Here is a 16,735-nt window from a genome sequence, read left to right as displayed (position 1 = left end):
AGGTAGTCTTAAGCTTCGATATTTTGGTGTTAAATGACTATCCAACCCTAAATATGAATATTGAAGTTTGAAACAATGTAACAATTTTTATTGTTAAGAAATCTAAATAATTTTTGTATGTATAAATAATAAAACTGTGAGCAATAATACTGATGTACTATTAAGCAAGCTTAATCGTTTCAATAATAATTCTACAGAGAGTGTTACTAAATTAATAGAATTTTAAAATATAAATCTTTCAGAATCTCAATTTTTGTCAATTAAATATGACCAAATAATTATGTTAATTCTAAATGATAAATACAAAATTATTCTTCTTCATCATTATTATGAAAGTATTGAAGATGAGTAAGATAAACTAAAAAAACCTGTTGGTTTAAAATTTATATACAGAGGTAAAAAAATTGATAATTATTCTAAGCATTATGGATTTTGGAAAGTAGATTGGAATTTTTTTGGTTCCTTAATTTTTTATTTCTTTATTTATAATTTTTTAGTTTTAAATTTTTACCATTTGGTTACTCTTATTTCAGTCACATTGTTATTACTGCATTAGGACTGGGAAGCTTTTTTGGTTTGAAAAATTCCAGTTTTTATGTTAGGAAAAAATGGGTGGATTTTAATTGAGATGATGAACCCATTAGCTTTTTTAATGTGCTTTAGAATCCCCAGCACTGTACTCTTTCGGCAGAGATGCCACGGATAACCATCTATCCTGCTTTATAAAGCAGACAAGCCTATGAACCCCACACTGTGGATGTACACCCACCTATTGATAGTTTCACTGTAACTCTACATCCTTCTGTAGATGCTCACAACAGTAGTGAACATTCAACGAGTTTCGCCATTTTCGAGCTACTCGTTACATGCACTGCATACTAATAATCTGTCCTTTGTCAAAGTCACTTACCTCTATTCATTTTTCTATTTGCAGGCGATGTCTCTGCTTGGGCAATCTCCTGTCTGTATCTGCTCTGGTTACTTACTTTTGTTACTGTGTCATATGCCATCAATGCCACAAGACAGCATCCAGTGTCATGGTGGGAAGTCATCATAAAGTTTTGGTTTATATATATATATATATATATATATATATATATATATATATATATATATATATATATATATATAGAAGTTTAAAACACTTTTTTATTGTTAAAAAATCTAAATAATTTTTGTATTTATAAATAATAAAACTGTGAGCAATAATAGTGATGTGCTACTTAGCAAGCTTTATATGTATACATATGATGATGCTGAAGTTCCATACTCCAAGGAGAATAGGGGACGATGCGGGAAACCTGCACCACTGTGCTAACAAGGTCCTAGTGGAGGTGGTTTGCCATTGCCTTCCTCCAACCATAATGGGGATGAATGATGATGATGATGAAGACGACACAACATCCAGTCATCTCGAGGCAGGAAAAATCCCTGAGCCTGCCGGGAATCGAACCCGGGATCCTGTGCATGGGAAGCGAGAACGCTATGCATATATATATATATATATATATATATATATATATATATATATATATATATATATATATATGGACAAATCATCTAAAAGTTGAACTCTAGTTATTACATAAATGGAAAGTGCTATTGATGTGCAGCTTTCACTGAATGGATTGGCAGGCAGGAGCTCATATTGTTAGCCAATTAATAGATTGTAGTAACATGTATAAAATGTGTATCTTGTGCAAATATACATTTTTAAATGACACAATGACTATTGACATGAGGAAACTAAGAGTAGGGTAAATTAGATTGTCAGTGGTGTTTGATGCAGGAATCTAGTGTGAATCATTTACGAGATATGGTATTTTGAGAAGTTCCCACAACGATTCTAGTACAATACGCCTGGTAGCAATCATTTAAGAACAACACAAGTGCATACATCAGTTATGCGGATAAAATATTGTAATGAGACAATCGACAACCACAGGTTGTTTTCAAAATGACCACCAGTAGCGGCAATACACGCCTGCACTATGGTATTCAACAGCTACTGCACACATGCTAGCATTTCAGCACAGATGTTTGATCAGACTGCAGTAATACCTTGTTACATATCGTTGGGTGTAGTTGACATGTCTTTGTAGACAGCGCCTTTCAGTTAAAGAAAAAAAGGGTCTTCAGGTATCAAACATGGGGAACAGGTCGGCCAAGGGGTACAGGTCCCCTGCATACAATCCAGCTATTTGGAAACAATTTGTGAGGAGAAGGTAGAGGAAATTAGTGTTTAACGTCAGTAACGAGGTCATTAAAGACAGAGGTAGAGGTCTAATTAGAGGAGGATGCAAAAGGAAGGTAGCTGTTGGCTTTCGAAAGAACTATTCCAGGACCTGCCTTAAGCAATTTAAGGGAGCCATGGAAAACGTAAATCAGAATGGTCGATTGCTGGTTTGACCTGTCAATCTCCTGAATGCGAGTCCAGTGTGCTTACCACTGTGCTATCATTGTGGTGAAACAGTTTGTGTAGATGAGCTGTAGTACTTCATGCGGTATGAGCTGGAGAGCCATCATGTTGGTATCAATTGTTCCTCCTAGCCCGCAGAGAAACGTCTACTAGCATCTGTGGGAGATAGTGTGTTAGGTGGCTGCGGTACCTGTATATGTTCAGTATTCCATCCATAAAAAATGGGCCAATGAGCTGATGGTTGACTACCCCACACAACATATCTACACTCCATTGTTATTGGAAGTACAGTTTTAATTCTGTGTCTCCGTTTCTTTGGATAATATGTTGGTTCACTTTCTCTATTGCTTTGCTCCACAGAATTGATGATGGAAACTTCCTATGATTGATACTGAAACGAGTAGTAAAGTCATATGTAATGAAACATTTAAGTTTCTTCTTGAAACTGGCCCTTTGCTCATATTTTGTTGTTAGAAGTACATGAAGAAACTAAAATAGGGATTTTGTCAAAGATCTATTGTAACAATCTGAAAATAAGAAATCTTAACACAGCAACACAACAAACTGAGCTTCATGGATCAGCTACAACCAGTGATGATGTTTATCATAAAAAACAAAGAATAACAAGAATAGAGACAGTTACTTCATTCAATCAGAATCTGAGAAACTTAGATTTCCGTAATTCGCTTAAGATGAATATGTAGTGTAGGGTTTGAATTCCAGCTGGTATATAAGTAGGCATGGGGCTCAATTTAACAATAATTAATTTAGCATCCAAAAATATCAGTTAACAAAAACAGAAACACTAACAGTAAAACGATATAGTTCTCTGGGGCCTGAAGGGACTTAATTATGGCAAGGATAATCAAACACAAAATATCAGTTCACAGAAACACAAAAAAATCCAAAAATAGAATAATATCAATCTGGCACTACAACAACGAACCTGGTACTAAAATTTCAGTTTACAACATCACACACTCTGCCCTCATTACATACGGCAATGGAAAAACTTTACAGGCCAGGCAACACTAAATCTATTTACGATCAAAAACGTAACTTTTAAGTATGTCTTGTGCTACCTTTATTATCAACACCCGACAGTTAAGACGCTACCCATGCTTAAGTCTATCTTAACATATATGATAATTCATTCACATAAAGCAATACAAAATTGAATCTTTATACAGATGAGTGAACCACTAGTTCAGTCACAAAAATTCAATACAGAATCAATCTTTAAAACCACTAAATAAATAAATGATTCACAATCTTAGAAAAAAAATTACATTTTATTTAATTTGCTTAATCTATCCTCTGGCATTACTGATACAATCAGGACTACTATTTAACAGAAACCACACTGTTCACAACATAAAAGCCACTAATACAAACAACCTATTACGCAGCACTGCCAGACTTCCATTCAGATCGTTATTAACAAGTGGTTACACTTAGTGCACATTCTCACATAACACTATGCGCCACACCAGTCACAAGGCCTACATGACGCCACCATTAATTGTAAGAAGGACTCAGGTTCTGACTCTTATTACCTGCTAAAGCCTTTCCCTCGCCTTGACTGCATTGCTGTACGTCAGACTGGGAAAGACAGCATCTACTCCACCAGCTTGTTGTCCACACAGCAACCCTACCCATGCTGACCATCATCACATCTGGTACAGTCCCACACGCCAGCTAATTGAGGTCCCTGACATGACCCCACCCAGAATCGTCTTTCACTGGGTCACTCCAGAAATTGACTACGCCACTATTCATCCATTTCCAAACACAGCCCGGGCTGCCAGTCTCAGCACTACCAAACTCCTCTGCGTTGAGTGATCACAGTCGACGAAGCCCTGCAGGCAAAAATAAAGGCCTCTACACTGGCTTCTGGGAGATGTTCTTAATCGCGATCTCTGTAGCCGCATCAGTCCAATATCTCTTTGCTCAACAGGACGACTCTGTTGGTTGTGCTGAGACACTCGTCCATCAGTTGGGGTATTCAAAGATATGTACCTGGTTTTTTTTAGCCTAACAGGACACCATAATGAGCCATGAAGGACGATCTGTGCGGAATTGCTTGTGCATTACGAGGTTAATCGTGACAATTTTTATTGGATATCGTCGCAGGCGATGAAACATGTGTTCATCACTTCGAGCCGCAAATAAAATGACAATCCCTGGAATGGCGCCGCACCACCTCAGCCGGTAAAGTCATGGCTACGGTCATGTGGGACTCTGAGGGGGTTATCCTGTTTGTTGTCCTCCGTCATGGTGCAACGATCAACTCTGAAGCGTATTGTGCTACACTCACGAAATTTAAGAAACAAATTCAGCCTGCTCGTCGCCACAAAAGTGCAAACGAACTTCTTCATCTCCATGACAACGCAAGGCCTCACTCAAGTCCACGCTGCCGAAAGGAGCTCACAAAATTTCACGTTCATCTCCATCTACCCTACAGCTCGGATCTCGCCTCTCGTACTTTCTGTCTGCCATCTGTTTGCTTCAATGAAGGAGACGCTATGTGGAAAGCAGCATTTGGATAATTAAGATGTTATTGATGCAGCAAGGCGTTGGCTTCGACGACGACCAGAAAAGTTGTAACGTGCAGGCATGCCCAGTAAGTTGTCGTAAGGCGGTCGCATTGAACGGAGACTATGTTGAAAATTAAGTTCAAAATGGTTCAAATAGCTCTAAGCACTACGGGACTTAATATCCCGTTGACTTAGAGCTACTTAAACCTCACTAACGTAAGGACATCACACATAGCCATGCCCGAGGCAGGATTCGATCCTGCGACCGTAGCAGCAGCGCGGTTCCGGACTGGAGCAGCTAGAACCGCTCGGCCACATCGGCAGGCGAAAAATAAGTGTTTGCAGCAAAAAGGATGGGGTATAATATAGAGTATTGGAATGCGAAATGAAATCAGCATACTTTAAAAAAAAAAAGTGTTGCGTTAATTATCGAATGGCCCTCGTAGATGGGTCTTGAGAACTTTATAGTACACGTCCAAGCGTTCTTGAATGTTCCTGATCAAATCTTCGACGTTAACAGGTGTGTACCAAAGGCATAGTATCTATTCGTAAAATGTACAGTGGTGTAGCTGCAGAATGTGCCAGTAGGGGACAGTGGTGTGAAAATACGAAGAGAATCATCCGCTCCTAGTTGTTGCATCGAATTAGTTCGCGTTTGCAGACAGGCAACCCACTGATCAGATTTCCAAGATAGGCTACCGTGAAGAATCACGTTTCTGTTTGTAAACTGGACAAACAAGAACTTTCTGCCATTCTGTAGCTGTTTTCTCCAGCTTTCATCTTTTATGTGTCAGTTGATGTTGATTTTCTATATGATAGGGAGATTAGGGTTTAACATCTCGTTGATGATGTGGTCGGTAGACATGTAGCACAGCCTCAGAACGGGCACGTGTGAGGAAGGCCGAGAAGAAAGTGGCCTGTACTCATCTGTCAACACGGGGCACGAAGGGCTGTTGAGATAGCCAGGGCTCGTGGTACAAATTGTGCTTGGAGAGTCGTCCTGTTGAGTAACGAGATGTTGGACTGAGACCCGTCAGTCACCACGAATGAGAGTATTCACACGTTCCAACATTGAAAGAGTCACAACTGTGTGTGGCCGGCACATGGAGATCAGAAGGTTTGCGTGATCTTGATGCGATGATGACAGACGCCTCACTCCACGATTCACCATGGTTTTATTCACTTCCAGGTCTCCGTCAACATTTTGCAAGTGCCAATGAATATCTGCGATGTGCCCGTTTTCCGTCAAAAGAAACTCAGCGGCAGCTCTCTGCTTGGAATGCACCTCCGTTATAGACGCCATTTTGAAGGCTACGTATGGCGCCACCACGTATCGGAACTGTAGGAGCTGAAGCGGTGCTTGGCTTACAGCGTGAATGAAGAAAACGAAATTAAACAATTAATTATATACCTAAAAAAGAAAGTATGTGCAATCATATACGCCTATGTTAATTTTCGACCACAGTGCTTTTTCAGTTACTCTTTCATTATTTTAATAAGAACAACCTAGGTTGCATACTTCTCACTATTTTACTGTTCTTTTAATTTTATATTGTTGTAGTTGAAATAAAGGGATAACTATCAGGAGAAGAAATTAAAAAATCGAGGTTTGGCAACGACATTGTCATTCTGGCAGAAACAGCAAAGGATCCTGAAGTGTAATACCTGAAGAGAGGTTATAAGATGAACAGCAATGAAAGTAAAGCAAGAGTAATGAAATGTAGTCGAAATATGTCAGGTGATGCTGAAGGATTTAGAGTAGCAAATGGGACACTAAAAGTAGTACATGACTTTTGCTATTTGGGCAGAAAATTGACTGACGATAGACGATGTAGAAAGAATATACAATGCAGACTGTCTGTAGCATGAAATACATCTTGGAAAAGAGATACTTGTTAAGATTTAATATAAATTTAAGTGTTAAGAAGTATTTTCTGAAGGTACTGTATGAAGTGTAGACTTGTGTGGGAGTGAAATGCAGATGATAAACAGTTCGAACAACAGGAGAATAGAAATTTTAAGATTCACAGGAGAATAGATGATTTTGAAATGTGGTGTCAGAGAAGAATGCTGAAGATTATAAGGATATGTCACGTTACTAATGATGAAGTACTGAACCGAATTGGAGAAAAAAAATTATTTATGGCAAAACTTGAGTAAAAGAAGGGATTGGTCGACAAGGTACATTCTAAGACATGAAGGCAGTTTCGCAGTTGTAGGATGTGTGGAGTTGGGAGGGAGGGGGGGGAGGGTAAATATTGGAGAGTAAGGTGAAGAGTTAAATACAGTAAGCAGGGGTTCAAATGGATGTAGGTTACATTAGTTATTTGGAGATGAAGAGGCTTGAACAGCGTATAATACAGTGAGGAGCTACATCAAACCAGGCTTCGGAATGAAGTCGACAAAAACAATAACAGTTGTAAAACATTAATGAATATTCGTATCAGCTTTCAATGTAAATTTATATGTCTTTAAACAATCGCTTATTTTAAAGTTACATTATTCAGTAATACGAAGTGCGGCAGCTGTCTTGTCTATGTACAATTATTTAATGATGCCAACATCATTAATATGCAAGCACTTTTAAGTTGTGGCGTGTACATGTTCTAGTGAAAAACTTATCACAGGATTATTTTTGTATTGAGCAGTGGGAACAATCGGTATGTTTGGGCACTGTAACTCCATTAGCTGTAGAGGCTGTACAAATTTGAATTGTAGTTTATTAAATTTGTTGTGATGCAGTCATCAATTGGAATTTTTCTTTTATGTTTGTTGTAACAGATCTGAAGATGGCTAACGTCAGAACTGGTGATCAGAATGAAGTGCATATGCGATCAAAGACTATAAATAATTGTAGTAATACGTTCTTTGCTAGTAGAACCTAAATCATAAAGCTGGAGGACCGAAAGTAGTTTTAGTACGATGTAGATTAAGCTGGAGGACCGAAAGTAGTTTTAGTAAGATGTAGACTTAGTATCTAATTCATATTTTAGGGATATGCAGTTAAGTAATACCGTAGTCTGGCAAAGGCACAAATTGTTCCTTTGAATACTTATTATTAAAGAAAAATACGAAGGAAAACCATATATAATTATGTAGAGGTCTACATGAAGTGTACACTAGCTTTTAGCGCTTAGATAACATGTCATACGCAAATGAGTAACCAAACAAAACTGTCTAGGCAAATGAGTAACTAAACAAAACTGTCTAGGAAACTTTCTAAGATCTGTTTGCATGTCGAAAGTATCATTCATTTCTTCGTCTTGGTAGAACAGATATATGACAAACCCTTCGGGGTTTGAGAAAGAATGTATTGCATTACGGAATGCTAACATTCATTTATCCATTTGTAATGCATGTTCGACTATGGTTCGATCTTTGTATCCTCTTGGAGCAAGGCGCTATGAAAGCTCAAATTAAGTGCCGCAATGGTATTTCCGAGCCTCAAAGTCCGTATTATTAATGGAAATCCGTTTTAAATTGGTTAAAACCAATACAACACTGGCCAAAGCCGGACGATCAGGGTGTAGTGTATCCACTGTCGGAGACTGCGTTCCCGGGAAGTCGCACTATGACGGACACAGCGCTTGTCTACATCCAGTACAAGGCTTCTCCTATAAGAGAACAAAGAGAATTTTGATACTGCCCTTTTGTTCGCTCCACAGTAATTATCTTACAATATTCCACATTCTCTTGGATTTAAGAAGGCAACTCTTCTACATCTACACCTACGTCTACATCTACGTCTTCATCTGCATCTACATGGATACTCTGAAAATCACACTTAAGTGCGTTGCAGAGGGTTCATCAAATCACCTTCACAATAATGCTCTATTTTTCTCATCGCTAGAGCTCAACCACTAGAGGGAACACCAGAGTCTAACCGCATCACCAAGTGGGGGAGCAAACTACCACCACCTAATATCACTGTAAAGGGAGAGCTATCTCCAGGAAACGACTTACCCTATCCTATTTGGACATCGCTTAATCATCTTAGGGTGAGCGTTCCTCTAAGCAAGACCAACATGCGAAATTGGGGCATTCTTCCAACTGATGGATAAACATCCTGCGAGTGCGGAGCAACACAAGGCCCGGGCCACCTGCTAATTTGTCCTCAACTTGATCAACCCTGCACAACACAGGACCTGGTCGAGGAAACCAACAAGGCCATCGGAGTTGCTACCCTCTGGAAATGCTGACTGGACACGGAAATGAATGAAATGAATGATCCTCGAACAGCGCTCGAAAAAAACGAACACCTATATATTTGCATGCGAGTTCTGATTTTCCTTATTTTATTTGATAATTGTTTCTCCCTACGTAGGCAGGCGTCAACAAAATATTTTCGGATTCGGAGGAGGCAGTTGATGATTGAAATTTCGTGAGAAGAGAAGTGTCTATCTTTCAATGATGTCCACCCAAATTCTGTATCACGACCGTGGCGCTCTCTCCCCTATTTATCGATAATACGTGCTGCATTTCTTTGAGCTTTCTCGATGTACTCCGGTGATGCTATCCGTTGAGGATCCCACACCGCGCAGCAATACTACAAAAGAGGACGGACAAACATAGTGTAGGCAGTCTCTTTAGTAGGTCTGTTGCATGTTAAAAGTTTTTGCCAACAAAAAGCAGTCTTCGGTTCGCCTTTGGAAATGGAAATTTGTGGTAAGGACTATGGGACCAAACTGCTGAGGTCAACGGTCCCTATGCTTACGCACTACTTAACCTAACTTTTTACACTAACTTACGCTAGTGTAACACACACACACCCATGCCACCCATGCCCAACGGAGGATTCGAACCCCCGACAGAGGGAGCCGCGCTAGCCGTGACAAGACGCCCAGACGCACCGCTACCCCGCGTGGGTTCGCCTTCCCCACAACATTTAGCTTGTGTTCTTTCCAGTTTAAGTTGTTACACATACTCTAGCGGTTTTTCTGTATATATCTTGAACTTTAGCTCGTTATCAAATGAATTACCATTAAATGTACATTATTCCAATAGCTTTCAACTTTTTAAATGGCTTTTCTCGAGACCACCATATTTCGATACAACGTAACTACCCTTTTAATGAAAGTGGAATGGAAAGCTACGGACAAATTTTTCATGTACCCACTAAGGTATAAACGTTCTTGAATCGACATTTTCACGAAATTTTAACTTATTGCTAAAGCCTACACCATTATCGTAGATAAAGGCGAGACTCAATATGCCTCAGGAACATCACCTGTATATGACTACCACAACAGAGAGATTTGTGATCAGGACTGTAATTCACCACCTCTTCCACACACGTCGACGAAATACTCACAGTGACGTTTTCATCCACCACAAGAAGATGCCGGCACGGTAGCTCAGCGTGTTCGGTCAGAGGGTTAGTTACCCTCCGCAATAAAAAAAAAACTGAGTGAACGGATCAACAAAGAACCTGAACGGGTGTCACCGGACGTCCGCCACGAACAAATTCAACGAACAATATAGAACAGAATGAGATCAAAAAAAGAAGAAGAAATTGAATCGGCAGCGCTGGTGCACAGACGCGGGTTAGCAACCCAGGCTAAGATGCCATTTAGTCCTCCTGCGCAATACACATTTCCGGCATCTTAACAAAAATGTTGTTTGCCGATGCAGACAGCTGCAACAGCTGGCCTCACGCGATATTTGCAGCTCGCTTCCGCTTCTCGCAGCACGCAGCCGTCGCCAGCACATCGTGTATATAACGGACAAGGAGACGCCAGAGCTGCATCAGTCGTCATGGCAGCCTCCACCAAGTCTCTCCTGCTCCTCTGTTTGGCTCTCGTGGTAAGTGCGACTGCGTTTCCATCTTCTCTTCACATAGGCGGTAGCACATGACTCGATATTGCACCAAGGATTTTCAAAGAAAGTGTGGTCATCTGAGGTGTCTCAACTGAAATCTGAAATGAGGATTTCTTAACAGTGAAGATGTAGCGTGACAGCTTGGATATAATCGTCGACAGATGTGAAAGTACCTCGTCTCCTACCTTCCAAACTTTACAGAAGCTCTCCTGCGAACCTTGCATAACTAGCACTCCTGAAAGATCAGAACACACTCCGCTGCAGAGTGAAAATCTCATTCTGGAAACATCCCCCAGGCTGTGACTAAGCCATGTCTCCGCAATACCATTTCTTTCAAGAGTGCTAGTTCTGCAAGGTTCGCAGGAGAGCTTCTGTGAAGTTTGGATGATAAGGGACGAGGTACTGGCCGATGTAAACCTATGAGGACGAGGCCTGAGCCGTGTTTGGGTAGCTCAGATGGTAGAGCACTTGCCTGCGAAAGGCAAAGGTCCCGAGTTCGAGTCTCGGTCCAGCACACAGTTTAAATCTGCCAGGGAGTTTCAGTAATCTCATACTTTTCACCTGCGATGAAGTTGAACCTAATGAAATACTTTCTTAACAGTGCTGTACAAATATCAAGTCAGATGTTGATAATATTTCCAAGTGACACAAAGATTGGCCAATGGTTTCAAATGCCTAGAATTGTGAAAGTGAACACTTCAGCAAATGCAGAAACTTAATTCTTTTTCTTCTTCTGCTGCCTGTCCGTCCCATATGTTGGTGACCTTCATCGCTATATCACTTGTGCTTGTTCGAAAAAGTTCTTCGCTCATGTATGAAGTCCATGTCCTTATGTTTCCAAAAAAGGATCTTCTTCTTCTACTTCCTCGACCTCTTCTACCAGGTATCTTCCTTTCAAGAATGTTTTGCTTCCATCCTTCATTACATGAGCAAGATATTCTAGTTTTCTGCATTTTTCTGTGTTTAGGGATTCTTTTTATTTCTCCATCTTGCGGATAATGCCATTGTTAGTCACTTTATCTGTCCCTGTCGCTCTCAGCAGTCTCCTGTACAGCCGCATCTCGAAGCCTCAAATCATTCACCCGTCGACTCGGCCAAAGTCCAGGCCTCAGCTGCATAGAAAAGGATGCGAAATGTGTAGCAACGGAGAAACCTTAATTGTGTGTAGACTGTAAGATGATGGCTCTTGAACACATTAGGCATTTTACAAAACTTGTCTTTGGCTTGTTCAGCGCGAACTTCAAAAACTTCAAATTGCTCTAAGCACTATGGGACTTAACATCTGAGGTCAGCAGCCCCCTAGACTTAGAACTACTTAAACCTAAATAACCTACATCACACGCATCCATGCCCGAGGCAGGATTCGAACCTGCGACCGTAGCAGCCGCTTAGTTCCGAACTGAATCGTCTAGAGCCGCTCGACCACAGCGGCCGGCAATGCGAACTTCAATTTCTTGCGACTTATCCCCTTGGTTGCTAATGTTACTTCCAAGATATGCGAATTTTTGTTCACTTCCGCAATAAGTTTACTGTTAATATTTAGATAACAGCTTGGTATGTCTTTCTTGGCGACGACCATTACTTTTGTTTTATTTATGTTCAGTTCTAAAGTATAATGCTCAGTACTTTCCTTGATTTAGGATACAAGATGTTGGAGACTATTTAAGCTGTCAGCCGCTATTACGTGTCATCAGCGTAGCGAATATTGTTCAGCTGCTCCCCATCACGACGATCCCTCCTTCCACATTTTCAAGGGCTTCTTTCAGGAAATATTCCGAATAAAGATTAGACATCGGTGGCAATATAACACAGCCGCGTCTCATTCCTCGGCATATCTTTAATATGCCAGATTTCTCTTTTCCTAATCTCACAACTCATTCCAATAGACGTTAATTATGTATCATCTACCCCACTGCTTCTTAGCACCTCAGCCACCTCGTAACCTTGTACTCTATCAAAGGTCTTCTCATAATGAAACAGGCACAAACGTCACAATACATGTCTGCACCTAGGGAATAAGCTCTGAATGCACACCAAAACCTCTTGATTACCGGCAGTATTTCTGAACCGAAACATTGATAGGTACAATTCTTCCTTCACAAACTTTGTAGATTCTTTTGCGAATAATTTTTGGAAATTGTTTCGGAAAATGGCTCATCAAACTTATTGTTCTGAAATCATTATACCTTTGGCTCCTCGTTTCTTAATGACACTACAAACTCGATCTCCATCTGCTGCCAGCACAACCTCAAATTGATATGTACGAAATAGCTGATGTAGATGACAGTTTAAAGCCCTTTCTGGAACAGCTGCATCCATGGAAGACTCAGTAAAGAGGCGAACAGGAACGATAAGAAATCAGCAAGGAACGTCAAGAGGAAGGCAGCTTATACAACTCTATACTGATCTTTGTCAACAAACAGTTGCTTCCAGACTAATAATTATAGAACTTTTTTTTCTAGTTTTGATCTGTACCACCTCCTATTAGGATATGGGATAACCCATTTTATACACCTTATAGAAGAACCAGCATCTCGACAGGGGTCAGATCGGCTGAATACTATGTTGGCTTATCTACATCTATTACATTGCATTTACATCTACATCTATTCTCGGCAAATCAGAGACAGTTCCGCTTTGCTCAAACAAATATATGACAATTGGTTCAGTGCCTGTTTGCATACTTTTCACAACCATCATAACTGCTATTTCGTATGGATCCCATACACATGAACAAAATTCTAATGTAGTATCTCGAGGGTTTTATAGGCAGTCCCCTTCGTAGACTCATTGTTTTTTCCTAATATCCTATCAGCAACGAAACTAAGTCCATCACTTGGCTCATCTGTGTCTCTGCCTATATGATCATTGATCATTCCGTTTCATATCTCTGCTAACTGCTACCCACCGCCCCACACACGCACACAAAAAATGGTTCAAATGGCTCTGGGCACTATGGGACTTAACGTCAGAGGTCATCAGTCCCCAAGAACTTAGAACTACTTAAACCTAACCAACCTAAGGACATCACATACAACCATGCCCAGGGCAGGATTCGAACCTGCGACCGTAGCGGTCGAGCGGTTCCAGACTGTAGCGGCAAGAACCGCTTGGCCACCCCGGCCGGCCACACGCACACACACACACACACACACACACACACACACACACACACACACATTGATATTTATATAAGTTATTCTAGTTGTGACTCAATGAAATTTGCGTTTGGTGTACAATGTTCCATATGTGGACATTTAGCGAAATATCCAGTCTATGCGATAATCCTAGAATTTTATCAATAACTGACGGAATATTTGACAAGCTTTTTTCAAACAGTTTTTGTAGTAATTATAAGAGTTGTTTGATTCCAGCTGTGTTTCATTGAAATTTGCGTTTAGTGCGCAGTTTTACAGTTCTGGACATTTGGACGATAACTGCATCATTTACGAAAATATGGGGTTCCTGTTAACATTGGCACACCATTGACACACATATTACCAGCAAGGGTCCCAGCACACTTCCCTGCGGGAATCATAAAGATCCTTCTGCATCTCTCCATGACTCTCTATCCAAGATTAAGTTGCTCATCTTCTCTACCAAGAGTTTCTCAGTCCAGGTAAAATTTTCATTTGATAACTCATGCTACTGTACTTTCGTCAATAAGCGATGGTATGTTACTGCATCAAACATTTTTCCGAAGTCGAAAGATCTCTCATCTACCTGGTTGCTTATATCGGGTTTAACTACAAAGAAAATTTAAACCGGTTTGTTCTAACAATTTTTGGGTAACAGACTGTTTTGGGTCACTAGTCTTCTCACTGGTATGATGTGATCCACCACGAATTCCTCATCTGTTTTAACCTCTTCATTTCAGAGCACCACTTGCAGCAACGTGGTCACTTGTTTAATGCATGTATACCAATATTTCCCTAGAATTTATATCCTGTACATATCCTCAAGTACCATTTAAGTTATTTCTTGATACTTTAATAAGTGTTTAATCACAGTGCTCCTTCTTCTTGAGAAAATTTTGCACATGTTCCTAGCTTTGTCTATCCTATAGTGAACGACCTTATTTCTCGTCTTATCAGTTCAACTAATTTTCAACATCTTTTTACACCACCACACTCAAAGCCTTCTGTTGCATTACTTTGTAGTTTCTCCATAGCTTATGCGTCACTTCCAAACAGCGCTCTGCTGCAAACGTAGAGTCTCAGAAATTTCTTCCTCAAATTATAGCCGATTTTTTATACTAGTAGAATGTTTTGCTTTTGCTAGCACGCTTTCTATAATTTCCTTGCTTTATCCATCATCTGCCGTGCGGGATTAGCCGAGCGGTCTAAGGCGCTGCAGTCATGGACTGTGCGGCTGGTCCCGGCGGAAGTTCGAGTTCTCCCTCTGGCATGGGTGTGTGTGTTCGACCTTAGGATAATTTAGGTTAAGTAGTGTGTAAGCTTAGGGACTGATGACCTTAGCAGTTGAGTCCCATAGGATTTCACACACATTTGAACATTTTTATCCAACATTTGTTATTTTGCTTCCAAGGTAGCAGGATTACTTCACTTCCTCTGCTTCCTGGTCCCCACTTTTTTATGTAAACTTTATCGTTATTCTCATTTCTGCTGCTGTTCATTATTTTCGTCTTTCTTCCGTTTACTCACAGTCCATACTCTATGTTCAGAAGTTTGATCATCCCATTTAACAGGCACTGTAATTCTTTCTCAATTTTGCTGAGGATATCGATGTCATTAACGAATCTCATCGCTGATATACTTTCACACCCTCCTTTTGTTTCCATCCTTGCTTTCTTCTGTGTATAGATTGAACAGTGTAGATGAAAGACTACATCACTGCGTTACACCATTTATAATTGAAGTACTTCATTCTTCTTCTTCCATCCTCATTTTCCTTTTGATTCCTTCTGGCTTCCTGCTACTGTTCTCAGAATTTTGCGCCATTTTACATTGCTGAATGCTTGTTCTAGGTCGACAGGCCTTGTAAATATATCCTGATTTTTCTTAACACATAATGATTGAGAAACCGGAAGGTAGCAGCGTCTATTTCAACAACAACTTGTCGCTCTGTCTGCAGGTTGTGGCCACAATGGCGCAGAATTCTGCTGACGCGCCGCCACCAGCGGTCCCTAGCGGAGATGCCGCCAGCAACCAGGAGCCGGTACAGCCGGTGGTGGGCGACGGAGCTGCTGGGGACCAGGCGCTGCAAGATCGCTGGGGGGCGTCAATTTCCTTCCACAGCGGCTGAGCAGACGGCTGGCAGGTCCAAGAAACACACAGCTCTGCTTTATCAAGAGCTAAACTTTCTTTTTCCAAAATTATAGATGAACGTGTATTACAAAAGAAAAAATAAACTTTACCATCCGAAAAAGTACTACTGGCTTCGTTCAGCTAAGGAATGTTTTACCAATTTAACTGTTATCCCAACAGCAAAATGAATGATAAGTTAAAACATAAAAACAAATTTTGGAATAATGTTTCTTACAGAACTTCCGTCTAGTCTGACTGTACAATCCCTAAGCATTCACTGAAGGAGATGGAAAATTTTGCATTGTAATTCACCAATCTGACAGTTATGTCAATATAAATGTGAAAGTTCGTTTGTTCAAAATCGTATATCTAAGAAAGTTCTTCATTAATTCCTTTCAAATTCTGACACAACGTTGCATTAGAATACGCGCAAGTTATTATAAACACTATGTGATCAAAAGTATCTGGACACCTGGCTGAAAATTACAAGTTCGTGGCGCCCTCCATTGGTAATGCTGGAATTCAGTATGGTGTTGGCCCACCCTTAGCCTTAATGACAGTTTCTACCCTCGCAGGTGTACGTTAAATCAGGAGCTGGAAATTTTCTTGGGGAATGGCAGTCCATTCTTCACTGAGTGCTGCACTGAGGAGAGGTATCGATGTCGGCCGATGAGACCTGGCACGAAGTCGGCGTT

General features: G+C 40.5%; 1 long non-coding RNA gene across 1 annotated transcript in view; it reads left to right on the top strand.

Annotated features, from left to right (window-relative positions):
- Positions 1–16,164, top strand: part of LOC126418459 (uncharacterized) — a 92,824-nt gene extending 76,660 nt beyond the window's left edge. Inside the window, exon 2 of the long non-coding RNA XR_007575849.1 lies at positions 15,868–16,164. This is a non-coding gene — a long non-coding RNA (uncharacterized LOC126418459). The remainder of the gene's footprint in view (positions 1–15,867) is intronic.
- Positions 16,165–16,735: the final 571 nt, after the last annotated feature.

The sequence above is a fragment of the Schistocerca serialis genome, chromosome 9 (assembly GCF_023864345.2).
Source record: "Schistocerca serialis cubense isolate TAMUIC-IGC-003099 chromosome 9, iqSchSeri2.2, whole genome shotgun sequence".
Lineage (NCBI taxonomy): Eukaryota > Metazoa > Arthropoda > Insecta > Orthoptera > Acrididae > Schistocerca > Schistocerca serialis.
Note: the sequence above shows the minus strand (reverse complement) of the source record. Positions and strands in the feature narration are given on the sequence as shown.